Here is a 27,479-nt window from a genome sequence, read left to right on the forward strand (position 1 = left end):
ACAAAACTTGGGGTTTGAAAATTAATTACCAAAAAACACAATACTTGACTAATGATTCAGATGAGCTATACATTGAAGGAAAGAAAATCAAAAAGATAAACACTTTCTGTTGTTTGGGATCCATTTTAGAAATCGAGGGAAAATCAGAGTCAGAAATCAATAAAAGAATTAGTAGCGGACGGAAGGTCATTGGGCTGCTTAACTCAGTCTTATGGAGCAGGGATGTAATGAGCAGAACTAAAGAATTAATATACAAATTCGTATTAGAAGGTGTGGTTCTGTATGGAACGGATTCCTGGAAATTAACCTGAAGCACATTAAAAAATTACAAGCTCTAGAGATGGACTTCTGGAGAAGATCGGCAAGAATCTCCAGGAAAGAAAAGGTAAGGAACACCGAAATAATAAGGAGAATGGAAATGAAAGAAAGAATATATGACGTAATGGATAGGAAGAAAGTGGTACGGGCATGTACGACGAATGGAGAAAGCCAGAATACCAAAATTGATACTGGAGTGGGAACCGGAGGGTAGATGAAGAAGAGGACGACCTATGTCCACCTGGCTCCAAAATGTACAGCTCACAATGAGGAGAATGGGTACAGAGGAAGAGGACACACAAGATCGAAACACCTGGAGGAATATTTTGAAATTATAGTTTAAGAACGTTTATTCTTTGTATGGTAATTTCCGAGTAAATTATTATGTGGGAAATAAGCCTCTGTAATGAGGAAAAGCTCAAAATAATAAATAATTTTTTTCTGTGTATCTGATAATATTCTAATAATGGCTATACCTTTCGTTTTCTTGTTTTCTTTACGTAATGCATCGAGATGTCCGATTAATAATCACGTGAGTGGCATAATATATTGACGGTTATTTTCATCGTGACACATGAGATGCTAGACAGAATTTTTTTGTATGGTCCGCGTGAAAGTGATACAACCGGAATGAACCTCTCTTTGTCAACCTTGTGACGTCTACTTTTTCCGAAAGGTAAGAAATTTCATCGCACGACTTCATAATCATGCTACATGACAGAAGAGCAGAGACAAGATGGGATCATGCTATCAAAATTCGTGCGTTGGTACATAAACAGCTGTCCACGCTTCTGCTTTTATACGGTTGGTACGCATCCATATTGTGGCCCAACAGATTTGTTTACAGCAAACGTGAATCAGATACGTTTTCCATTAACAAATTGCCGGAAAATATAGTATGTCAATGCCGCGAGATTTCCCGATGCTTTACTTAAAATAGAGGCAAAGAAAAGCATTCCGAGTATCAGATACACAGAAATAGAGGCAAAGAAAAGCATTCCGAGTATCAGATACACAGAAAAAATACCAAATGAAAAAACTTCCACAACAAAGATTCGAACACGGACTAGCGGTATGGTAGTCTAATGCCTTGACCGCTCGACGTCGATCTCGCCCTGCTAGACGAATTGAATGACGGATATCTAAGCTTTAGCATGAAAATAAGAAAACGTTAATAACTTGAACATTATTAACTTTGTACCCCATAGTATATTAACAAAAACGTTTGTTTTTAGACGATCTTTCGATGTATGGCATTTAAAATACGACTTTCCGTCCAAGTTCGATATCGATTTTTTCGAGAACTAGGGAGCGTCTAGCAAAAAGTCGAAACATGTCTCGCTTGATTTTCAGTACAGAACGTCCTTGCGAAACTTTATCAAAATCGGTGACCCACATTTCGGACCCTCCCCTCTTAAATCATCCCCCGTATCCGACGGCAGCACTCATACAGAATTCCACGCCACTGCGCTACTTGGTCTGCCTGCAATATGTCGAATAGAAACAACTCAGCACACTCAAGAAAACTGACTTGCCGGACAGACAGGTTGGAGTACATACTGTAACTTATACTACTTAATAATGATGACGATATCGATGGTAATGATAACAATAAAACAGCTTACGCCTGAAGATTAACATAAACAATACATGTCAACTGGGGAATACTTGTGAAAATGACCTACAAGTTAGTTTTTCGCAGAGCGTCATGGGGCGATGTCTGCGTCACTTGATGTTATTATCTCATAGTGCCAGAGCTCGTAGTGAGAAGCCTTCAGCACAGTAGATAAAACAAAAACACAGAGCGATGCGGCGTTCTGTGGCAACGCCTCGTTGGTTCCCACGTGATAGGGGCGCTTTTGACCAACTCCAGTGACAGGTGGCTGGCTTTAAGCTGATGCTCGAGTTGTGCGGCAGCAGGAACATGGGAAGGAACTTTCACAACTCCTGTTAAACCTCCAATGTGTGTTGACAGTTATAACCAGAGCTCACACACAATAACAAAAAGATATTAGGAAAATTATCTGTTTATTAACTATGCCACAGACATAGGCAAACAATATTATTTCACTTTCAACCAAAACAATCATTTCCCAACGTAAACATAGACACTCGAGCTATTACAAAATTTTGGGACGTGCAAACGTGTAGGATATGCTACGACTGTTCAAATGGTTCAAATGGCTCTGAGCCCTATGGGACTTAACATCTGAGGTCATCAGTCCCCTAGAACTTAGAACTACTTAAACCTAACTAACCTAAGGACATCACACACATCCATGCCCGAGGCAGGATTCGAACCTGCGACCGTAGCAGCAGTGCGGTTCCGGACTGTAGTGCCTAGAACCGCTCGGCCACTCCGGCCGGCTGCTACGACTGTCGTTGCTCAGACATTGTGTTGTCAACAGAGTCACGTCGGTAAAGCTCTTTCCGGTAGTGATGTGTGAGGCAACGAACAACACTAAATTAGCAGGCTCTGTTAGGGTCGGGATCGGTAAGTGTTGAAAGGGACGGAAGAAAACTGATTTTATGCAACATCTACACGCTAGTCTCTCATGTGAGAATCTATCTCTACTGAAGTATAGCAACCTACACCCACTTTCTTCCTCTACACTTTTTACCTTCCATACTTCCCTCCATTACCAAATTAACTACTCTGTACCCTTAACGTACCTACATTAAAGGAAGCACGGAAAACGGGTACACTGGAGAAAGGTGTAATGAAAAGGCCGCTCCAGCTGCTCTCTAGAATTTCATTCAGTCCACTACCGGTTTCAATGTTAATCCATTTTCAAGTAGATCTGAAATTGCTTTACATATGATGGGTGAAATTCTACAGAGCAAATGGAGCGAAATTTCTATTAAAGAAACAGTTGCGGACCGCATGGAGAAACTAAGTACTGCTGTTGATTGGGGTCTACCACTCGCTGGTTTCCCCGGTCTATGGCGAACCGTACAGTGAGTGCAGAAAAAAAAACTTTACCTGAAACCAGTTCTTACTTAGGATGCAAAAAAAAAAACATTATGGTATTTGTCAGTGACGGTAAGTTTGGTGTCGTCGATTCTGAAAGAAGGCATGGTTTGGCCTGAAATATGCCTCCGCAAGAATCAGAACACGCTTGGCCTGTTACGTGCGCGAGTACTCACTGCTCGCCTACTGACGTGCTTTCTATTTCTGAGACGAGTTCTAGCGCCACAAAGTATTCACGTGGCGGTGCAGGTGTACATTTTGTAACTACATGAAGCGCAGTGTCCGCACAGCTTCTCCGCTCCTCCTCCTTTTACAGCTTTTCTCCGGAGTGGACACTTATACGGACTGTAACACTAATTGCTTCCCTTATTCATTTGCAGCGAGTCCACTAATCACACGGTGCGAGTCTCTCCGAAGCACAGTACGAAACAGAGTTGCCTTTATCACCAGGCGCACCATTTACTCAGTGTGGCTCAAAAATGGCTGCCCGAAAAAATTTCGTTACAGTTTATTTACGTTCCATGGTTTACTTTATCAGTGTGGAACGCCTTAATACGGCTAGAATACCACGCGAAAAGTGTGAAATTTATTACCAACACTGAATGAAGCGGTAAGACTACTGTACGCTAAAAGGGCAGAGTGGCAAGCATAAAATCCAAACAGTACTCGTTGATGAGGAAACGAAAAGACCGTAGCTTCACAGTTAACTCGATATGGGAATGCTCAAGGCTCCAGTATGACTCAGGCTAATATTATTCCATAATGTTAACGGATAAATTGAACTGTGGGAGATTGTGTGAAACGTGATCACTAAAACATGAAGAATGGTACATGTACTCTATCGAATCAAAAGTATCCAGACACCTATTAGTGAACATTAATACACCTATTAGTGAACATTAATATGGAGTATGTCCCTCTTTTGCCTTAAGAAACGGACTGAGTTCAGTTGGCGACACTATCAATGCGATGTCTGAATGTATGTGGAGGAATGGCACCCCAATCTTCCTCAAGAACTGAAACAAGAAAAAGCAGCGTTTGATATTGGACATCGGAGTCTGGAACGAGGTTGACATTTGAATACATTCGAAAAAGATTCTATCGAGTCCAGGTCGGGAGTCAGGGCAGGCCAGTTCATTTCAGGAATGTTGTTGTCCATAAGCCATTGGCTCATAGATGCTGCTTTATAACATGATGTTTTGTGATGCTGATATAGTTTCAGTCTCTGAACTGTTCTTCTACTGTACGTAGTACGTAAAGCTGTAAAATGTTTTCGTACCCATCCGCATTTAGAATTTTCCTTAGCGCAATAAGGGGACAACACCCTAACCACTAAAAACACGCAGACACCGTAACACCACCTCCTCCGTACTTTGCTGTTGGCACTACACATCATGGCGCCCAACCCAAAACCTTCCGTCGGGTTTCCAGAGAATATAAAGATTCATCAGTCCAAATCACTTATTTCCAGTCATCCGCTGTCCAGCGGCGTCGCTCTTCACAACATCTCACGAACAGCTTAGCTTTTGACTACAGAAATGTGTGGCTTATGAGAAGCTGCTTAAGCATTTTACCCCATTTTTTTTAACATCTTACCCACAGTCACTGTGCTAGCTTGACTGCTGGTAGCACTTTGAAAGTCGCGAGTGAATCCTTGCACAGATTTTTTTTTCTTTTTTTTAAGGAGGTTCCCGTCCGTCAATACATGAGATCTGCCCGGTCCTGGTTACCCGCGGTTGATCCATCCGGTTTCCACTCTACAATGACATGAACGGTCAACCTGGACAGCTGTACATGGGTTTTAAGTAACCATGGTGGATTTTTTACACAGCTGGTGGCCGCTAAGTAGGCCACTTTCGAAAATATTGAGCTCCCCTGCACGACCCACTCTGCTGAAACTGCTTCTCTACTGACAAAACAAAACATAACTGCCTCCTTTTTTAATGGCGGTTCCGACACTCATGACAACTGTGCATTACATACGGGTGACCGGATACTTTCAATGAGATAGTATATTACTTACATAGTGCATAGCTTTTTACGCCAGATTGGATTCTCAATAGCAGTCACTATGATGGCGTTGTTCCAATTAATCAAAACCTGAAGTACACAGAAATTCATGAGAACTCTGTTCTGAAACTACTTGTATGTGCACATGATTAGTTTTATGGAGGCATGGGCATCGATACCATGTGAGGTGTATTGTCATACAATTCGAAACAGGATACACAAGCTGCGACATAGTCGTGAATACAAACAGTGATCCAGGTACTGTCAAATGTTTTTAATTATAGTGTCTGATCACAATACAAAGTTCTTCGACGATGACCGCCCGTAATGGCATCGTCAAAAAGTATACGGATTTATCACAGTAGGACATGGTGTAGAACAGATCTGAAGATGGTCATTACTGACTGAAACCGGTCATCGTCGAAGGACTTTATATTCTAATTAAAGACTGGAATAAAAAACCGATGACGCGGAGAGTTAATGTGTGGAATAGTTCAGAATCAGAAGGGTTCACACTCAAACGCTGGTTTCCACCACGATCAGAAAATTCCAAAGCGGGTGGGGACTTCCCGAAGTTCCTCCTAATCCCGTTATCTCGAAAGCATCGACAGTTTTACCACAGTGCACGTCAAGAAAGAACTTGCTCGACAAATTATGGGGATAGTTGTGAACTGAATGAAGTGTCAGGGAACAAAATTGTATGTCGAAGAGGTAAAGAAGTTTGTTTCACGTAACCTGAAGTGGATGTAGAGTAGAGTTGACTAAGAAGCAAACGAAGAGAGAGAGAGAGAGAGAGAACCAAGACGGCAGCCATCCGAAGATCGACAGGCTACGATCAGAAGCGTATGGGATATTTAACGATGGAAGTGTAAATTAGGACACCAGTTAGTGAGGCTACAAATTTGGAAAGGTACAAGCAATTGCGACCCATTTAACAGCAAGGACGGCATTAAACGCGCGGAAGTAAGGCTCAGAACAATAGCTTCATAGCCTTCGCTTCAGTGATCTCAGCCGCATATGGTGCGCCAAGGAGACGCGCAGCTGCTCACGGCTGTTTACCTAAGCGACTGTCCCACTTCTGGGTGTAGCTGTTCTTAACGTCGAGGTGCTAAGCATAAGATCAACCGTTAGCTCCCCAAGATGAACGACTGACAGAGGTTAACGAAACCTACAATCAGTTCCTTACATTAAGAAGCTCCAAAACGAGGAGTCTAAAGATAGTGCATCATGGATTACTTCTCAAAAAATGGTAGCAGATGAAAAACTGTTTGAAATGTAATGCTAATTATTTGGTGAATTACCTTTCTACTGATAACATTTGTCTGCAACTTGCTTGATTCCTACACTTGTTCTGTACCCATGAAACTCACTATTAGAGGTGGTGTAATTTTAATCACTTTTTACAATGTACAGTCTTACTTCCTTTCGTTATTGTAGTATCTAGTCCTGGATGGCTTAGCGTTTTTCAAAGACCACTCTCCTCTCACTATCGGTACTTCATTTAGTATCTTATATGACCATTTCAGTATCCTTCAAAAATACCACAATTATAATTCTTACAGTAATTTTCATTGTAAACATATAAATTGAACGTAGATTTGATGCTGAACAAAGATCTGAGGATAAGACGAAATGTTACATCTGGAGCGTGGACGTTGAGGAAGGAAGATGAAAGAAGATTACGGGCACTAGAGGTGTGGATATGGATAAGAATGGAAAAGGTGAAATGGGAAGACCGAATAAGGAATGAAGTAGTATTAAAAAGAGTTGGAGAAGAAAGAAACATGCTGAAAGTTATAAGAAAGAGAAAACGGAACTGGATTGCTGGATTAGACATTTTTTGAGAAGGGACTGGAAGGAATAGAAGGAATGGGGGAGGGTAAAAGGGGAAGAGGAAAAAGAAGATATCAATTGCTGGACATTGTAAAAGGAGACAAATATAAAGAAATGAAAAGACTGGCTATGGACACACAAAAGTGGAAGAGGCTTAACCCACAACATGACCTGCCGTAAGACAGAATACCATACTACTACTAATACTACTACTACTACGGCTGAACGGGAGTGATTAATGGAAGTGGATTGAACTGTAGGAGTAGCCCGTCTCCCGAATCATCCATTGAGGTCCAGAATTTCTGACATTTCCAAAGCTAATTTCATGCCAGGCGGCTTCAGCAACGGCGTGCGCCTTTTTTACCTCCAGACATGTACTAAAGGAAGGAGGCAAAGGAGGAAGGTCCAGTCTAGATCTGTACTTTCGGAACTGTCACCCGGTGCGTGGAAAACGCTGTACCAGTATCAAATCTTCCTTCCAGTCTCCGATGCTTCATAGGAGAAAAGACTATACCTCTCAGTATCACTCCGAATTTCTGCAATGATAGCATAGTAGTCATTACGCGAGGTACATTGGACAAGGCAGTATGTTTACCACTCGTTTTGGAACGACAACTCTCGGCATTCTGTAAGGCTCTGCGTGATGCTCCAAGTCTAACGGCTTCCACTGCAATTTCTGTGACACACTCACGCTGACCAAACAGACCCGGGGCAAATCACGTAGGTATTCGTTGAATCTTACCTTCTCTTCACTTAAACCAGTTTTAGAAGGATCCCTGACCGCTGAACAGTACTCAAGAAACGGTCGAACAAGGGTTTTCGCTTCTAACTCTCTCGACATGTATTGCACTTGCTTTGGTTTCTCTTAATCACTGTGAGTGTGGCGTCTGGCAGCCCCCGGCTACAATTACGTGTTTATTCCACCTTATATCACACGGGACAGAAACTCCTAGATTGTAACAGATTCCAGACAGCAAATGATGTCAGCTTCTTCCTATCATTTACGAGGGGCATTTAATAAATAATGCACCACCTTCTTTTTCTGAAAGCAGGTGTATTTTATTTAGGATTCCAATACACGATACTATTCCCTACTCTTTTGGCTGCAAAATCGTATTTTTCAACGTAATCTCCGTTCATTGCGATGGATTTACGCCACCTTACTGGGAGGGCCTATATGAACACACGGTACGACTGCAATGGTCGACTTCGGAGCCAACTCCTGCTGCATCAGTAACCCCCGCATCACTCACGCACTGCTTCCCGCAGAGTGCCTCCTTCACTGGGCCAAACAGATGGAAGTCGGAAGGTGCGAGATCCGGGTTGTAGGGTGGATGAGGAAGAAAAGTCTAATGAAGTTTTGCGAACTGCTGTCTGGCGCGTAGACTTGTTTGAGGCCTTGCCTTATCATGGAGAAAGAGAAGTTCGTCGAATGTTTGTGGCGACGAAAACTCCGTAGTCGTTTCTTCAATATCCTGAAGGTTGCACAATACACTTCAGAGTTGATCGCTGCACCACGAGGGAGGACATCAAACCGAATAACCCCTTCAGCGTTCGAGAAGACCGTCGCCATGACTTCACCTACTGGGGGTGCGGCTTTGAACCCTTTATTCCGAGGCGAGGTGATGTGTCGCCACTCCAGGGAGTGCAATTTTGTTTCCGGTTCGAAGTGATGAACCGATATTTCATAGCCTGTAACGATGTTTGACAAAAAAAAAAAATATCGTCACGCTCAGCCTCGTAACACGCAAGCAATTCCGCGCAGATGGTCCTTCGTTGCTCTCTATGCTCATCTGTTAGATGGCGAGGAAAATTTGGAAATTTGTGGGAAGGTCTCATAGGATCAAACTGCTGAGGTCATCGGTCCCTAAGCTTACACACTACTTAATCTATCTTAAACTAACTTACCCTAAGGACGACATACACGCCCATGCCCGAGGGAGGATTCGAACGTCCGACGGGGGGCAGCAGCGCGGACCGTGACAAGACGCCTGAGACCGCTCGGCTACCCAGCGCGGCAGGCGGCAAAGAAAACAGCGGGCACACACCTTTGAGTACTCTAGCTGGTGGACGAATGTGTCAGCAGTATCAACAGAAAAGTCCAGTTGAAGAACGAGATGTTTGATTCTGATCCGTCGGTCACCTCGTATGGGCGTGTGCGCATGTTCCAACATTGTAGCAGCCACAGCTGTGTACAGTGGGGCAGCACATGGGAGACCACTCAGGTTCACGTGACCTTACTGTAATGGTAACAGAGGCCACGCCCAACGACTCACCGTGCTTTAATTCACTGCCAGGTTTCCGCAGACATCCTCGAAGCGCGCATATGTATCTGCGAAGCTCTTGTTTTCCGCCTAAAGAAATTCAATGACAACTCTCTGGAACGCACTTCCATTACAGACGCCATTCTGAAGGCTACATACAACGCCGCCACCTATCGAGCTTCATGAAACTCGATGGACTGAAGGGAGAATGTTTCACGATGTCCCACAACAAATCCCGCATTTTTTCAATCGAAATTTGGTGAGAAAAACATTTGTTTCATTACATACTGAACGCCCCTTCTAACAATACTACTTTCCTGGACAGAACTGCTTCGTCTGTAACCATTCCCTTAGACCTACAGACATTATCCAATAAAGTTTACAGTTGAATGGTATCGATACCGAGGTTATTAGTAATGAATATGAAGCTGGAAGTGGACAGAAATGGTTAAGCAATCCAACTACGAGTTTATTTATTGACAAGCCTCGAATGACTTACGGAAACCACGGAAAAACTAAACGAGGATAGCCTGATTCTGAATTCCGCCCCTCCAGAATGAGTCCAGTGACACATCACTGCATCATCTCACTGTATCCATCTGCTGTAGGAACGAGAAACTGTAAAGGAAAATGGGTAACTCTGATATGCACATCGTAATTCGTCAAGCAGTGCGATCTGCCGTGACTCACGAAACGTTGCACAAAATGAAACATGCATTACTGGCGGATTCACCCTCACAGCAGACTGCGAATCCATATCAAATCCTCTGACAGCAGCAGCTGATCCAGCAGGCGAGAGGAGCTCCCCCTCGGAGCGAGACCAGCCAGGCAGATGATGGCCTTGTTCCTAACTCGGCCCCCTCCCGTGTTCCCGATAGCAGGCGCCTTATCCTCATTGCCAGAGCGCTACTCGCGCCCCTCCGCTAAACGGCCAGCAGTTGGCGAGCGCTGACCCGTCGCACACCCGCCCTCAGACAGTTGGGGAACTCACGCTACCTCGCCGGCACGATATTGGAAATCCATACGGCGCCAGGCGCCACCCAAAGTCGCCATCTCCCACCACTTGTCTTCCTTCTGGCCCTTCCTTTCCATCAGTAGCTACACACCACTCAACGTAAAGCACGCGGCGTCCACCTTCCCTTGATAGCATATCTTACCAGCCACCACGCCCATTTCTGTGTACGCCCCGCGTAGCTAGGAGATACGCTTTTCACTGGTCAATCACGCGATTATTCAGGCACTTCCCATCGGGCTCCCTGTTTTCGTTCGTGTCCCTACCGGATATAAGGCGTCTACTGCGTAGTCGTCCATATGTAAAGCACACTGTGGCTGCCAACAGAACAAAGATCGTGTCGATATTGTAAACTATTGTGATGCACTTGCTACGAAACTAGTCAGCCAAAGTTGCCCTGTCTATTTGCCCAGCCGGCCGGAGTGGCCGAGCGGTTCTAGGCGCTACAGTCTGGAACCGCGCGCCCACTTCGGTCGCAGGTTCGAATCCTGCCTCGGGCATGGATGTGTGTGATGTCCTTAGGTTAGTTAGGCTTAAGTAGTTCTGAGTTCTAGGGGACTGATGACCTCAAAAGTTAAGTCCCATAGTGCTCGGAGCCATCTGAATTTCTATTCGCCCAAATGTGTGGCCGGAGCAAGAATGGGTGATCAACGACCCACCATAAACCCACAGAAACGAAAGTACGTCGATAGCGTGCAAAAATCTATATTAAACATAAAACAACAGTTTGTTAATATAGTCTGCATTTGGGAGTTTCTGAGAAAGGGAATACACACCGAAATATAAGAAAGGCTTTTCACAAGATATTTGCGCCGTGTAGCTTTATACGCAAATGAGACGTGAACGGTAAACAGCCGAGTCAAGAAGAGAACAAATCCTTTTGAAATGTGGTGCTGCAGAAAAGTGCTCAAAATTTGATTGGTAGATAAGATAGTGAAGAGGTACTAAATCGAATTTTGGATAAAAGAAATTTATGGTCCAACTATAATTAAAAAGATAGGTCCAAGGGTACATCAATGAATAGTTGCTTGCTAATGGAACGAAGTATTGAGGACTAAAACTGGAGAAGGAGACTGAGGCATGACTACAGTAAGCAGGTTGAAATGAATGTACGTTGTAGCAGCTGTGCAGAAATGAAGATGCTAGCGTGGAGAGTGGCATCGAAACAGTGTTCGAAAAGAAGACCACAACTGCAACTTAATTTTGTCCAGCAACATTCAATATTATCGATTTCCTCCAAAGGGGAAAGTTGTTCTCAGATCTTCGTGATATTCCTTTTACCGACCTCCCGACTCAGCAGCATTAGTGGCAGAACAACTGAGAGAAAATTTGGAATACATTTCACATAAATTTTCTCAGCATGTTATAGTCTTAGGTGGAGATTTCAATTTACCAGATATAGACTGGGACACTCAGATGTTTAGCACGGGTGGTAGGGACAGAGCATCGAGTGACATTATACTGAGTGCACTATCCGAAAATTACCTCGAGCAATTAAACAGAGAACCGACTCGTGGAGATAACATATTGGACCTACTGATAACAAACAGACCCGAACTTTTCGAATCTGTATGTACAGAGCAGGGAATCAGTGATCATAAGGCCGTTGCAGCATCCCTGAATATGGAAGTTAATAGGAATATAAAAAAAGGGAGGAAGGTTTATCTGTTTAGCAAGAGTAATAGAAGGCAGATTTCAGACTACCTAACAGATCAAAACGAAAATTTCTGTTCCGACACTGACAATGTTGAGTGTTTATGGAAAAAGTTCAAGGCAATCGTAAAATGCGTTTTAGACAGGTACGTGCCGAGTAAAACTGTGAGGGACGGGAAAAACCCACCGTGGTACAACAACAAAGTTAGGAAACTACTGCGAAAGCAAAGAGAGCTCCACTCCAAGTTTAAACGCAGCCAAAACCTCTCAGACAAACAGAAGCTAAACGATGTCAAAGTTAGCGTAAGGAGGGCTATGCGTGAAGCGTTCATTGAATTCGAAAGTAAAATTCTATGTACCGACTTGACAGAAAATCCTAGGAAGTTCTGGTCTTACGTTAAATCAGTAAGTGGCTCGAAACAGCATATCCAGACACTACGGGATGATGATGGCATTGAAACAGAGGATGACTCGCGTAAAGCTGAAATACTAAACACCTTTTTCCAAAGCTGTTTCACAGAGGCAGACCGCACTGCAGTTCCTTCTCTAAATCCTCGCACAAACGAAAAAATGGCTGACATCGAAATAAGTGTCCAAGGAATAGAAAAGCAACTGGAACCACTCAATAGAGGAAAGTCCACTGGACCTGACGGGATACCAATTCGATTCTACACAGAGTACGCGAAAGAACTTGCCCCCCTTCTAACAGCCGTGTACCGCAAGTCTCTAGAGGAACGGAGGGTTCCAAATGATTGGAAAAGAGCACAGATAGTCCCAGTCTTCAAGAAGGGTCGTCGAGCAGATGCGCAAAACTATAGACCTATATCTCTTACGTCGATCTCTTGTAGAATTTTAGAACATGTTTTTTGCTCGCGTATCATGTCATTTCTGGAAACCCAGAATCTACTATGTAGGAATCAACATGGATTCCGGAAACAGCGATCGTGTGAGACCCAACTCGCCTTATTTGTTCATGAGACCCAGAAAATATTAGATACAGGCTCCCAGGTAGATGCTATTTTTCTTGACTTCCGGAAGGCGTTCGATACAGTTCCGCACTGTCGCCTGATAAACAAAGTAAGAGCCTACGGAATATCAGACCAGCTGTGTGGCTGGATTGAAGAGTTTTTAGCAAACAGAACACAGCATGTTGTTATCAATGGAGAGACGTCTACAGACGTTAAAGTAACCTCTGGCGTGCCACAGGGGAGTGTTATGGGACCATTGCTTTTCACAATATATATAAATGACTTAGTAGATAGTGTCGGAAGTTCCATGCGGCTTTTCGCGGATGATGCTGTAGTATACAGAGAAGTTGCTGCATTAGAAAATTGTAGCGAAATACAGGAAGATCTGCAGCGGATAGGCACTTGGTGCGGGGAGTGGCAACTGACCCTTAACATAGACAAATGTAATGTATTGCGAATACATAGAAAGGAGGATCCTTTATTGTATGATTATATGATAGCGGAACAAACACTGGTAGCAGTTATTTCTGTAAAATATCTGGGAGTATGCGTGCGGAACGATTTGAAGTGGAATTATCACATAAAATTAATTGTTGGTAAGGCGGGTTCAAAAATGGCTCTGAGCACTATGGGACTCAACTGCTGTGGTCATAAGTCCCCTAGAACTTAGAACTACTTAAACCTAACTAACCTAAGGACAGCACACAACACCCAGCCATCACGAGGCAGAGAAAATCCCTGACCCCGCCGGGAATCGAACCCGGGAACCCGGGCGTGGGAAGCGAGAACGCTACCGCACGACCACGAGATGCGGGCAAGGTAAGGCGGGTACCAGGTTGAGATTCATTGGGAGAGTGCTTAGAAAATGTAGTCCATCAACAAAGGAGGTGGCTTACAAAACACTCGTTCGACCTATACTTGAGTATTGCTCATCAGTGTGGGATCCGTACCAGGTCGGGTTGACGGAGGAGATAGAGAAGATCCAAAGAAGAGCGGCGCGTTTCGTCACTGGGTTATTTGGTAACCGTGATAGCGTTACGGAGATGTTTAATAAACTCAAGTGGCAGACTCTGCAAGAGAGGCGCTCTGCATCGCGGTGTAGCTTGCTCGCCAGGTTTCGAGAGGGTGCGTTTCTGGATGAGGTATCGAATATATTGCTTCCCCCTACTTATACTTCCCGAGGAGATCACGAATGTAAAATTAGAGAGATTAGAGCGCGCACGGAGGCTTTCAGACAGTCGTTCTTCCCGCGAACCATACGCGACTGGAACAGGAAAGGGAGGTAATGACAGTGGCACGTAAAGTGCCCTCCGCCACACACCGTTGGGTGGCTTGCGGAGTATCAATGTAGATGTAGATGTAGAACCTTTCTTTTTTACGTTTAGGGAACAGTGAACACCGAAAAGGGCCGAATCTGGGGAGTAAGGCGCGTGAGGAACTCTCTCTAATCGCATCTCGCGAAGTTTAATATCGGTACTGACTGTTCCCCTCGAGAAGCAGTTTTTTTTCTCCTTTTTGCGCACAAATCTTGAACGTGTGTCCGTCAACTCTGTGGAAATACATACTTCGTTCGCCGGCCGAAGTGGCCGTGCGGTTAAAGGCGCTGCAGTCTGGAACCGCAAGACCGCTACGGTCGTAGGTTCGAATCCTGCCTCGGGCATGGATGTTTGTGATGTCCTTAGGTTAGTTAGGTTTAACTAGTTCTAAGTTCTAGGGGACTAATGACCTCAGCAGTTGAGTCCCATAGTGCTCAGAGCCATTTGAACCATACTTCGTTAACGTTGAGTAAGACACTCTTTACGTAATAAAATTGGAGGCAACTACCTGCCAGCATATAGTTTTACTTTCGAGCAGATGAGGTCGACTCTACAAGACATACAAACCATCGGGGAACCATTTTGATCCATGATCCCTTAAATGTCGCCCACAAGTGTGGAAGGTTATTCTTTGCTGGGTCCAAGGCGCGCTCATGCCGTTCGATGGCGGCACACGCGTGTTAAGTATGATTCAGATTAGCTAGCTTGAAGCAGGGAGGGGGGAGCCACACAACCACCTCTTAACCTTGCATAGTTCTCAAACCATCGTGACGCAGAAGCGATTGGTGGTTCTTGATCTCACAGAAGGTACCGGTCATCTACAGGCGCCATAGGCGAACACCGACAGTAGGTTCCAGCATCGTTTACTAGCAAGAAACACAGACAGACTTCCTAGACGCCCTTTTCATTTCGTGCAAAAGTCCCCTACAAATGATAATATTTCCACTGTCCGCCTGAAAGGTGCCCTGTTGGCAATCAGGATGCAGTGGTGCACTGGGTTTCGACGTATTCATGCCCTGCCATTGCGTACCGCGACTCATCAGTCAGAGTGACATATTTCCGTGCTTCGTGAGCCCAACGGCAGTGTTGCTGGGTTCATTCGAACCTGTGGCATTCACCTGCCCACCGTACATGACAGGGCAAGTCACAGAGCTTCTGAAATTGTTCCATTCGCAATGACGTGCGTGCACGCGCTGTAAGCAGCCGCAGCAGCCGCATTGCGCGCTCCGGCGCCTGGCCTTGTCCGGGGATCCATCTGACCCGTCTTGCAGCCAGCCGTCCCGTCAGCGCCAGATTTAAACACGGGGCCTTATGCAACGCATTGCTGCACTGATTATATCGCAATAACTAATACTTTACTTCAACAACCTATACTCACTCTTTCTTCATTCTGATATTTATCTCTTTCTCTGAAGAACTTCTTTCGCTGTCTTTCATGACATTTAATTTCTTAACGTGTTGATTTTACCGTAGTTTTCTTTTTCTTTCTGCGTGCTGGTGCGTTTGTAGTATAACAAATAGTATTAACGTTGAGTTTCAAATCAGATCTCAACTAGGGCGACAACTGAACACATTTGGCAAGACTCCCACACAGTCCTTTACTGCATTGACTTTCAAAATACTTGAGCAAAGGACTGGAAGGATATTTCCTTCTGTGGGAAAATGGTGACTAAAATATTGACTCTGCTGAATTGTCGATGTGTTGCCACGGTAAATATTACGTATGAACATCAGACTTCGCGATATGTCAAGAAGCTACCTATTAAAACGTCTATGAACTTGTATTGAATAAACAGTTATCGATCCCTTTTTTATTTCAGTTATGTCAACTACCAAGCCTGGTGTTCATATAATAATTCATTGACAGACGGTGCTGTTGGCAGTAATTTTACATCAGCTTTGTTTTCAGTATGACATCAGTTTGGATCCGCGCCGTATTTTGTTACGTGTGATACTGGTATTCTTGGTGCATTTAGTAGCATATTTTTTTATAAATTAGTTTTAACAGTTCTAAAATTTAATTTATCTTCAGTTACCGTGCTACTTATATACAAAGTGAATGGGTCCGTAAATTTGTCGAGACGTGTTTTAAGACATTTAAGAATGGATAAAACAATTGCAAATGATTGTTTATCAGGATTTCTCCTGAAGGAAGCACAATTTGAGTTCGCGCGTCTGGGCCGCTGCCGCTTTTCGTTGTAACGTAAAGCATAACTTGTTGTTGGTGGTTCCTGCTGCAACATTTCCTGACGCTTGTGCTAAGTTTTAGAAGGTATGTAATGTTTATTTGCATTTCAGTCACTCACAGCACTTTTTTTAAAAAAAGAAAGAAACCATCAAAATCGAGAAACATCAATTTCATAATTTCTATCAACAATGTACATAGAGGGATCAGAAGATAATAATCTTGCCAAATAAAAGAAACTACTTACTTTTCATTCTGTAGGAAAGTCCGATACATTAATACATACATTTTAGGGAGCCTTAGAACAATGAGAGGAGTGAAAACGGAATCGTCCCGCGAGTTTCGACATAAAGCCAGGAGAAAGTGCCGGGCACGTTTCCGGTGAGCCGTCATCTTGCTTGCTTCGTTACAACCGCCTGAAATGCGTAAATAAGACGAATGCCTGTTACTAATTACTACAGCTTTCTCTGATGTCGACGTAAATACAACCATACGTACCCAACTATCACACGCGCCCTTCAGTCTGCTTCCACGGACTTCCTCTAGTATATTCTGTTTTGTGCTCGGTTCTTCAGTCCTCAGCACTACCAGGTCCTTCGCCAGGTCGCCCACCCAGCGCTGCCCGGCTACATGGACCGCCCACTTCTGTAGTATTGTTGGTTGTTGCATCAAGAGGTAGATTTCCCCATTCTTCCTCCCTCTCCATTCCCCTTTATCTAACATGGGTCCCCGTATCTTCCTCATTCCTCTTCTTTCAAATACGACCAGTTTTTCTTCTTTCATTTAATCATGTTCCGAGTTTCTGGACTGTTGGACATACCACTGTGTTATATATCCTTATCTTAGTATTCTCTGATATTGATTTTGAGCTAAGTGTCCCCCCGAGGGAATACATGCACTTCATTCCCACAGTTATTTTTTCCCTGATGTCTATTTCTATGCTGTTGTTGCTGACAAAACAAGATCCCAGTCATTAGAAGTGGTGAACTCTCTTGAACGTCATTCCGTCTATCTCAAGAAACTCTTACTGCTCCTATCTTGTTCCTAATTGCAGTAACTCCGTTTTGTATTGACCCACGTCTAGCCCAACCTTCTGAGAGTAGTTGTCCAGTTTCTGGTACGAGTCTTTCAACTCATGATTTGGTTCACTTAGCAGTGCCATCTGCAACACTTGGTTTTAATTTTAATGAATTTCCCGGTAAACACTGACGAACTCCATTCCAGATGATTTAGGAGTCACAAAAAGAGAATCGGAAATACAATATCGTGAAGTTTCTGTCATAGGCTTCAGTTCCTCGAGTGAACACAAAGCAAACAGGTAGCTAAGCGAGCAGAAGTGATTGATACATCAACGCTAATGCGCGTGCACTTGAGAAATAACGGACGCAAGAGAAAATTTTTTAGCAAACAGCTAAAAGCATCTTGACGATTACTGGACTAGGGATGTTTCAGCGGCCACTGTTTAGCATCTGCATTGTGTTCCATTGGAGACAATAGTATTACGGTATTTTTAGAAACTTCGTTTTTATTAATTAAAGTAGATCAACAACAGTTTTCTGTATTGCCAGTTTCTTCAATTAACCAAACTTGATTCACATGTAGACATAAAGCAAGTTTCTGGGAGAACTACTATTTGCAGTTCATTAGCGTCATTATCTTCATCCAGACCAATAAAAAACATTTATCATCTTCATTGCCCCCGAAAGTTAAAAACCCTTTACAGAAAGCACCCTGCATATTTTTTGGTAAGTTCTGTAGTGCTGAAACTTTTCCTCTTGTCCAATTTTGTTTTTTATTTCCCGTGAAAATTTCACTTCTTCCGGGTATTCCTGGTCCGCGTCTTCTAAAATATTTTAGCATCTATAGTCTTATTTTCATAGTCCAGTTATCTGGCTTTCTTCGGCTAAATTCTCGCTTGCTTGGTATTTTGTCCACTAATTAGGCGCTTGAAGTGCTTTGTTATTCTGCAGTGGAGCACCCATTGCCCTTATTCCTTGCCATTCATGCGGCACGGCTCGCTACAGTGCGCCTGTGTAGCCAATGGCAACCTGTACTAAAATCTTATTTTTGAAAATAAAAATCGCCTTTCTTGACCTCCTTTCCAGAAACCTAGGTTACACCAAGTTTAAAGGCGCAACATCTGACATGCTAACTTGTACCGTTTTACTTGTACATCGAGGAAACGTCACTTCCGTTCCACATTGGATGACCAGCTAAACTTAACAATGGCACAGTAAGTTGGCTCGCGCTGGATGTTACAAAATTCTCAAGGTATGGTAATTAATATTTGAGCCTCAGAACAAAATTAAACGACGGCCGAACAGGCCATGAAGGCCCAACGGTACCGACCGACCGCCGTGTCATCCTCCGCCCATAGGCGTCACTGGATGTGGCTATGGAGGGGCTTGTGGTCAGCACACCGCTCTCCCGGCCGTAAATCAGTTTACGAGACAGGAGCTACTACTTCTCAATCAAGTGGCTCCTCAGTTTGCCTCACACGGGCTGAGTGCACCCCTCTTGCCAACAGCGTTCGGCAGACCGGATGGTCACCCATCCAAGTACTAGCCCCGCCCGACAGCGCTTAACGTCGGGAATCTGACGGGAACCGGTGTTACCAATGCGGCAAGGCCGTTGGCATTTGCGCCTCAGACGGGCCCATAAATCAAATTGGTTAATACCAAGGGTGACCTGAACTTAAAACTATTATCTTGTTGGAAGATATATGCCTTTGAATTCCTCCGATTGTGAAGACAATCGCAAACCGCTGGCGCGTATGACACCAGCTACTTTAAACACAAAAACTAAACCTCCATGCTATTTCTATTTATCATCTGCAAGGAACAATGTTAAAGTAAACAGCCACAAAAATGTTCGAGAGCCCATGGTGGATCGATCCTAGAACCTCTGGAATTAGAGCCTCAAAACTGTTGAACAGTTTAAAATTAAATTTCGTACGCCATTGTTAGCTGCGAAATTCCACGGAGTAGAGGGCACCGAAGGGTCAGCTGTCTATTCCGAAATGATGTTATTCCTCCGTGAACACTGTGGATACGAGAGAGTTGTGTTGTACGTGTTTTAGTGGAGGATAGGTGAATGTACTGGATGCTAGTGCAGTTGTATTAGATGATTACGATAATGAGAGAAGGGAGAGGGAGACCCTGGTGCCAGCGCACTGCCTACTCCTCTCGAACAGCACCGAGGCGGCTGCTAAAATAAACGTCCCCGTCTCACGGACGGATCAGCATCACCGCTTTCTGCTGTTCTTGTTTCATGAGAGACTGCAGAGAGGTTTGGAATTTAATCCACGACACTGGTACAAGACGGATGATCAGGAACTCCAGGCCACCAGCTCTCCTCTCGTTGCCTACCAAATAATGACAGGGAAAATTTTATCCTTCACCAGGATTCGAAACGGGGTCCGTCCGCGTATAGCGCCACAGCACAGGCATGCGTTAGCGACCTTTGCTGCGGAGGCCAGTGCTGGACAATCAGCCCTACGATGCATAAATAATATGAGAGATGACGACTACAAGTAAGACGATTCAAAGCTAAGTAGGAAAAATAGAGTCTACGCTGACAAAGAACTTGGAGAAGCCAATCATCGAATACGTAAACCAAGAGACTGAAAAATAATTTGCACGTGATTATCAAGCGATCTAATATAGTTTAGGTCAAGTACATCAGCTATTTAAGGCTTTTAGAACGGAGTGCAGCACCTGTCTGATGATTACGGATTGAAAGTAAACTGATGCAAGTGAATGTAGTGAGGAGTAACTAAATGACTTTATCGATAAACTTAACATCAGAATTGTGGGCCATGAAGCATACGAAAATATGAAATTCTGCTACCTAGGAAGCAAAATAACACACGCCGTGCGAAGCAAGCAGAAAACAAGAAGCCCAGTAGAACAGGCAAAGAGGGCGTTCCGCGCCGAAACAAGTCTGCTAGTATCAAACGTCAGCCTTAATTTCAGGAACCCATTTCTGATAATATACGTTTGGAGTATAGCATTGTACGGAAGTGAGACATGGACCGTGAGAAAACCGAAGGAGGAGATAATTAGAAGCTTTGAGATGTAGTGCTACAGAAGGACGTTATAAATTAGTTGGATTGACAAGGTAGGGAGTAAGGAGGTTCTGCGCAGGCTTGGCGAGGACAGAAACATGTGGAAAACACTGATAAGAAGCGGCGGGATTGTTTGGGTGTTAAGACATCAAGAAACAATTTCCATGGTACTGTACAGGAGGGAGCCAAAGACGATAAAAATTTTCGAGGGAAATCGGAATATATGTAACAAATAACTGAGAACGTCGGATGCAAGAGCTACTCCCAGGCGAAGAGGTTGTTACAGGATTCTCCCCCTTTCCCTGCATCCACACACACAGATAAATAGAATATGATGATCTGGTTTGTGGGGCGTTCAACGGCGTGATTATCAGCGCCCGTACAAATTCACAATCTTTTCACTGTCCAGTATCACCAATTCCTGAGCGATGATGAAATGTTGAGGACAACACAAACACCCAGCCACGGGGCGGAGAAAATCTCCGACCCGACCGGAAATCGAACGCGGGACCCCGTAATCCAGGGGCAGCAAGGCTAGCCACTAGACAACGAGCTGCGGACTTAAGTAAAAGAGGGTGCGTGGATGTTTTACTACTGTAAAAGGCGGTCGATTATCGAGGACTCGAGCGCAAGGATCTTTTGTTTGCATAGAGTTAGTTACGAGTTGGTATACTGAGTAATCATAAATGTAATTGTGTGTGTGTGTGTGTGTGTGTGTCAGACAGTGAGAGAGAGAGAGCGCAAACGTACACGCGAGCCCAAGGTCGAGGCCATTGCCTCCCCGCTGCGTCCCTCATTGCTCACATAGTGTGTGGTCACCGGCACCTGCGGCCGCCTATTCTTCATGCCGTGCTCGGCGCACGTGCCGGCTCTGCCGACCTTGGCACCTGACGTGCCCTTGACCACCACCTTGACGTCCAGTGCTTCCCCACAAACAGGATTTGCCCGGTCACCAAGAGCTGGCCCTGGCCAAAGCGCACATTCCTGCTTTCTGATGTCAGAATGATCATTACTTGTGACTATGAGCCCTACGGTTGACACTCTTGCAACGACGTAACGGACTTCACGTGCCTAGATAAACAAAGACGATAAACGCGCACTTCAAAACAAACGAAACAATACGAACATCATCTTGCGACGAACGTACTTTGGCCCTCCTTTTCTTATTCTTGTGACAGCGTTTCACTAAGTCGATATCCCACAGGGAGCACCACAAAACTGTACACATATACCAACGGAAAAAAATCACAACACCAAGGAGAACTGTGCGATAGAAACAGAAGATGGTAGGCATGTTTCTACTCGCTCATCTGACACATGATGTCTATTCAGATCTCACGCCACTCGCATAAGAGTGGAGTCAGTAGCGCCACTATGAATAAGCAGTTCAGGTTTGCTTTAAATACACGTTGAAACGGTCGTTACGTTTGAGATTGGACGTGGTGTGTTGCGTTAGTTCAAATGGCTCTGAGCACTATGGGACTTAACAGCTAAGGTCATCAGTCCCCTAGAACTTAGAACTACTTAAACCTAACTAACCTAAGGACATCACACACATCCATGCCCGAGACAGGATTCGAACCTGCGACCGTAGCGGTCACCCGGCTCCAGACTGTAGCGCCTAGAACCGCTCGGCCACTCCGGCCGGCATTGTATGGTTTATTAGTAATAGCATATAGTAAGAAAGTTAAATAAATTCATATTATTTTGAGTTGTAATATTATCCGCAATGGATCTGTGTATTTTATCTATGTATTTCTAGAAGCCTCGGTCCAGAGGGTAAAAATGGTATGTGTGTAAGTTTTACGAGAGGAATGGAGACAACTGATCAGCGTATTTTGTTCAAGGAAGGAATTCCGCCTGTGTAAGACGAGAAGTCATGATGGTTGAACGACTTTGAGAAAAGTTTATGAAAAGAAGACTTGTTTTAGTAAAACGGAAATAAGAAACAGTTTGAAGAACATTATTTCATCGCGATTTATACCGCTCACACAACCAAGCTAAATCTTCGTGATATATAAGATGAGCTATAGACTGTAACCTTTGTTGTTTCGCGACACTACGGATATTCAAAGGAGGACAAGGCGCACTTGTTACAAAGACTGGTGTTCGCGCGTTTCAAGGATGCTGATACAATTTTCAGGTTGTGCATGATAGTGATATACTTCGTTATGCACGTCAAATTGCACTCGACGTAAGTTAAAGTGGTTTGAAGGGAAGCAGTGGATGGCTGCATAGCTTCGAACAGAGTTAGAGAATTGGGAGACGTAAATTAACGAAATTTCACACGAAACGTCAATTTGACGATGCACAGCAAACTGTGTAATCGGCCCGAAAATTTATTGAGGAGATAAACAAACATACCCCATCATTCAGTAACGAATTTGTTTTCTAATCCTGCCGATTGGGATTTGAAGAGGTTCAAATGGCTCTGAGCACTATGGGACTTAACATCTGTGGTCATCAGTCCCCTAGAACTTAGAACTACTTAAACCTAACTAACCTAAGGGCATCACACACATCCATGCCCAAGGCAGGATTCGAACCTGCGACCGTAGCAGTCGCGCGGTTCCGGACTGAGCGCCTAGAACCGCTAGACCACCGCGGCCGGCATTTGAAGAGGAAAAACATATGAAAAGAACCCTGATAATTGAAGGTACCAAGAGAGTTGTATCAAGATCAATAACATCAATGCTTTAACGCATTCGTATGCAATGATGGTCACCGTTAATCTGGATGGTAAATTGGTTGAAAAGTTAATAATTGTGCAGCGAGAAGTTGGAGGTTTCCTGCCCCCTACGATTCTATCTTGTGTGCGTGATCTTGCAACGCCAGTAGGGAATATTTACGTCACAGCAAGCAAGAGTAGAAAAATGGCCGAAAGAGAACTGCAACTGTGGTATGAGCACGGCTTTTGGCTAATAGCTGAGACCTCGCACTCACTCAAGGGGTTCCTTGTCAGTAGAAACGGGACAACCTGCACCTGCGATTAAATCTTGATCATGCCCGAAGGACACTACTAATGTCCTGCTCATTTGTTGTTGATAGCACCGATGCGATGCATTCGATGTGAGGAGTGAAGTCAACAATATCTCGTGTTTATTAATGGTCATGTTCACTTGAACTAAGAGAGTACTTCAACCAGAACATACGTGGCTTGGTGCGCCTATTGCATGTCAGTCGATTACAACATGTTTACGTTGTCTTGTCTAGGTCTGTATCACCGTGTAAGTTTATACGAAGACTGATTGTACACCTGGCTGTAACTGTCGCTGTGACGCAACTGTTATATATAGAAAAGTAATGACACCCTTTAGAAACAGAGGAGAGCAAACTTAAAATTTTTCGCAGTGTCCTGGAATTTGAACTATTTACGAAAGCCATCGAAAATGTAAATGACAAACATCCGGAAGAGCGTTTTGAACTGGTCCACACGTTCTCTTGTCCCATAGCCATTTCACTGTCTAGGTTACTCTGAACGAAAAGTTAATGAACTACTGCTGTGAATGCTCTATGTTGTAGAGCCAATTCTTTAATACACAGTCTATATCAACGAACTGCCGCATGGCAGTAACTGCAACCTTGGACTCATGCCAATAATGGACATACAAAAGAATATTGCTTAATAAGGATAAATGTTAATTTTTTAAGGGAGTCCAGCAGGAACAGGTTATAATTAGCGAAAAACATGAAAGTTGTACAATCCCCTAGATTTCCACCTACTTGTTTCAGAATAGATAGAAATTACCCTACATAGTCGTTTCATTAAATTTAAAATGAGAGTAAAATAGGAAGAAATCAAGTAGCGATGTATCAATTGTTTACACCTTTAAGTACACATCCAAAATTAACTATAAGGTGAGAGGTCTAGCTACAGTGAAAGAGTTAATGGATTCTGTGCGCTTTCTCATATCTCTTGAGTCTGATAACATACAAATATTAGGAGCTTCAGACAACAGTATATGGACAAGTCAGTAGAGAAGGCAAGTATGGATACGCAGATAGACTAAGTACACTCGTGTGTTGTTAGGGCTGACAGAAATAAAATTGTAAAAATATTCAGTTGCAGAGCGCACGCACATTCACGTTGCCCGGGTCTATCTGTGAGCAACCCTAGCTTCCCGCAGGCTGCCAGCCCCAAACAGCGCACGTCCCTGGAGAAATGAGGGGGAGCGCAGTCAACATACGCACGATGGGGCGGCGCTAGCTGGCTGCCTGGCCTCAGCAAACCAAAGTGACGTAGCTGGCAGGCTGAGGGGTCAGGGGCTTCGGTAAGTCGCCACCTCCAGAACAAACATCTACTCCTAAGTATTATCGATATTGCGAGGAAGTTTAAGGCCACATAGCCTAGTGGTACTGCATTTTGCATAAAAGGACGGTAACTCAAATTAATGTTACAATCTAGATAGAAGTCGCGTGATTGGGAAACAGTTAGCGTAGTAACGCGAAGTAAAGTTCTGAACAGCGGTAGGTACTGTTATTCCAGAACTGATCTTTTTAGACATTCGGAACGTATGGTTTCAATAGCGTATGGTCGTGTGAAACTAGACTGAAAGATTTTGCGAGTGCGGCAGTGAAAATATTAGGTAATTTTGAATTATTGCACTAATATCAGTTACAGAATAAGAACTATCTTATTCCGTACCATTAATCACTAACTTCTGGAAGTAAATAATAGTAGTAATGCTACAAATAGTGAAATATTACGGGACGCAATATAATCTCCACCCACGCGAGACGTATTTCAGTTACGGCTACAACGTCCAGTCATATTGATGTGACCACCTGTAAAAACCCCGAATAACCACCTTTTGCAGTGCGGACCGTTGCAAGACGTGCAGGAAGAGAGTGAGTGAAGTTCTGGAAGATACCGACAGAGATGTGGGGCAGTGCCGACTCCAGTGCCGTGGCCAGCTTCTCTAGGTTTCTCGGTTAAGGAACCATGGCTCAAACAGCCCGACAGAGGTGGTCCTACAGATTCTCGATTGGATTTAAATCAGGACAATTTGGTGGCAAATAAACTCGGCCTGGTGCTCTAAGAACCATGCCCGTACGCTGCAATCTGTGAGACACCCACTGGTACATGGGTTCGCGACAAGGAAAAACAAACTGCATGTAGCGGTGGATGGGGCCTCTTGGGATAGATGCATAGTTGTGTTTATCCACTGTGCCTTCCAGAATGGCGAGATCACCCAGGGAATGTATCGGAAACATTCCCCACGCCATGAAGCTCCTTCCTCCGGCCTGGACCCTTACGGCGATTGTCGAAGGGCCAACACGCCAACTGCCACCTGTCTAATGGAGCATAAAACGTGATTCTCCTCAAAAGGCTATTCGTCGCCACTCTTTTGACGTCTCGGTAGTGGTGGACACATTTCAACCCTCTTCCCGATGAACCAGGCTCAACCTGGGCGTCCTTAGGATAATTTAGGTTAAAGTAGTGTGTAAGCTTAGGGACTGATGACCTTAGCAGTTAAGTCCCATAAGATTTCACAATTTGAACTTTTTTTTCAATCTGGGCAGACAACTTTCCTTGATGACACACTGCTGGGTAACCCCTTGGTTCATCCAGACGGCCAGTTGCTCTATAGTTGCAAGTATATTCACATGTACAGATCTCTGCAGCCATCATTTACCGGCCGGCCGCTGTGGTAGAGCGTTTCTAGGCACTTCAATCTGGAACCGCGCTGCTGCTACGGTCGCAGGTTCGAATCCTGCCTCGGGCATGGATGTGTGTGATGTCCTTAGGTTAGGTAGGTTTAAGCAGTTCTAAGTTCTAGGGGACTGATGACCTCAGATGTGAAGTCCCATAGTGCTCAGAGCCAAATGAATCATTATCTACCCGTATCATCTGGGACCCGTGGTGCACGACAGTTGCCTCGGCGCCAGTTTTGGACAGCGCCACTTTGCCACACACGGTACACCTTAATCAGAGCGGCACACCAACTGTTTACAAACTTAGCTGTTTTGCAAATGCTTCCACCCTTGACCCGAAAGCCAATGATCACGCCCTTCTTGACGTCAGATAAATGGCACCGTTTCCGCATTACGACAACGACTGCAGTGTTTTCCGCGTCCCCGCGATATGTTTTCTATATCCTCCACTCCTAGTGCTGCCACCTGCAGTCTGTGAGCGATTATTGCACGTTGACTTCGGACACATGCGTTGGTAACATCAGTGCGGATGGACCGTGTATGTAATACAATTATTCTGAAGGAGATGACACTGTGCTTGAATAAATTAAATTATTTGCAAAAGACGAAAATATGCGTTAATATTTGAACATGCCGTGTAAACGTTATAAATTAATTGCGTGCGTCAGGTAATTCGCTGCATTCTCCGCTATAACAATGCCATAGCCGCATCCGCATCTACGTTCGTGGAAAAAGAATCGCAACACCAAAACTAATTAATGTAGATCATTGAAATTTCGAGATACGTTTGACTAGTTAACATATTTAAGACATTAAATGTCGTAACATATTTAAGACATTAAATGTTGTACAAGTGTTGGATGTCAGTTTGTGGGATGAAGTCCATGCCTGTTGCACTTGGTCTATGAATACGGGGACGGTTAATGGTGTTTGTAGATTACGTTGGAGCTGTCATCCGATGACGTTCCATATGTGCTCGATTTGACACATATATGGCACTCCAACAGATCAAGGCAACACGTCGACACTGTGTAGAGCATCGTGAGTTACGACAACAGTATGCGGCGAGGGTTATCCTAATGGAAGACACACCCTGGAATGGTGTTCATGAAAGACAACACAACTCTTTAAATCACCAGCTTGATGTACAGTCAGAGTGCGTGAGATAAGCAAGGGAGTGCAGTTGCAGTGTGTCTAGCACGCAGAGAGGTTGGTTGCAAGCTGTCAA

Source organism: Schistocerca serialis, chromosome 1 (genome assembly GCF_023864345.2).
Source record: "Schistocerca serialis cubense isolate TAMUIC-IGC-003099 chromosome 1, iqSchSeri2.2, whole genome shotgun sequence".
NCBI classification, from domain to species: Eukaryota; Metazoa; Arthropoda; class Insecta; order Orthoptera; family Acrididae; genus Schistocerca; species Schistocerca serialis.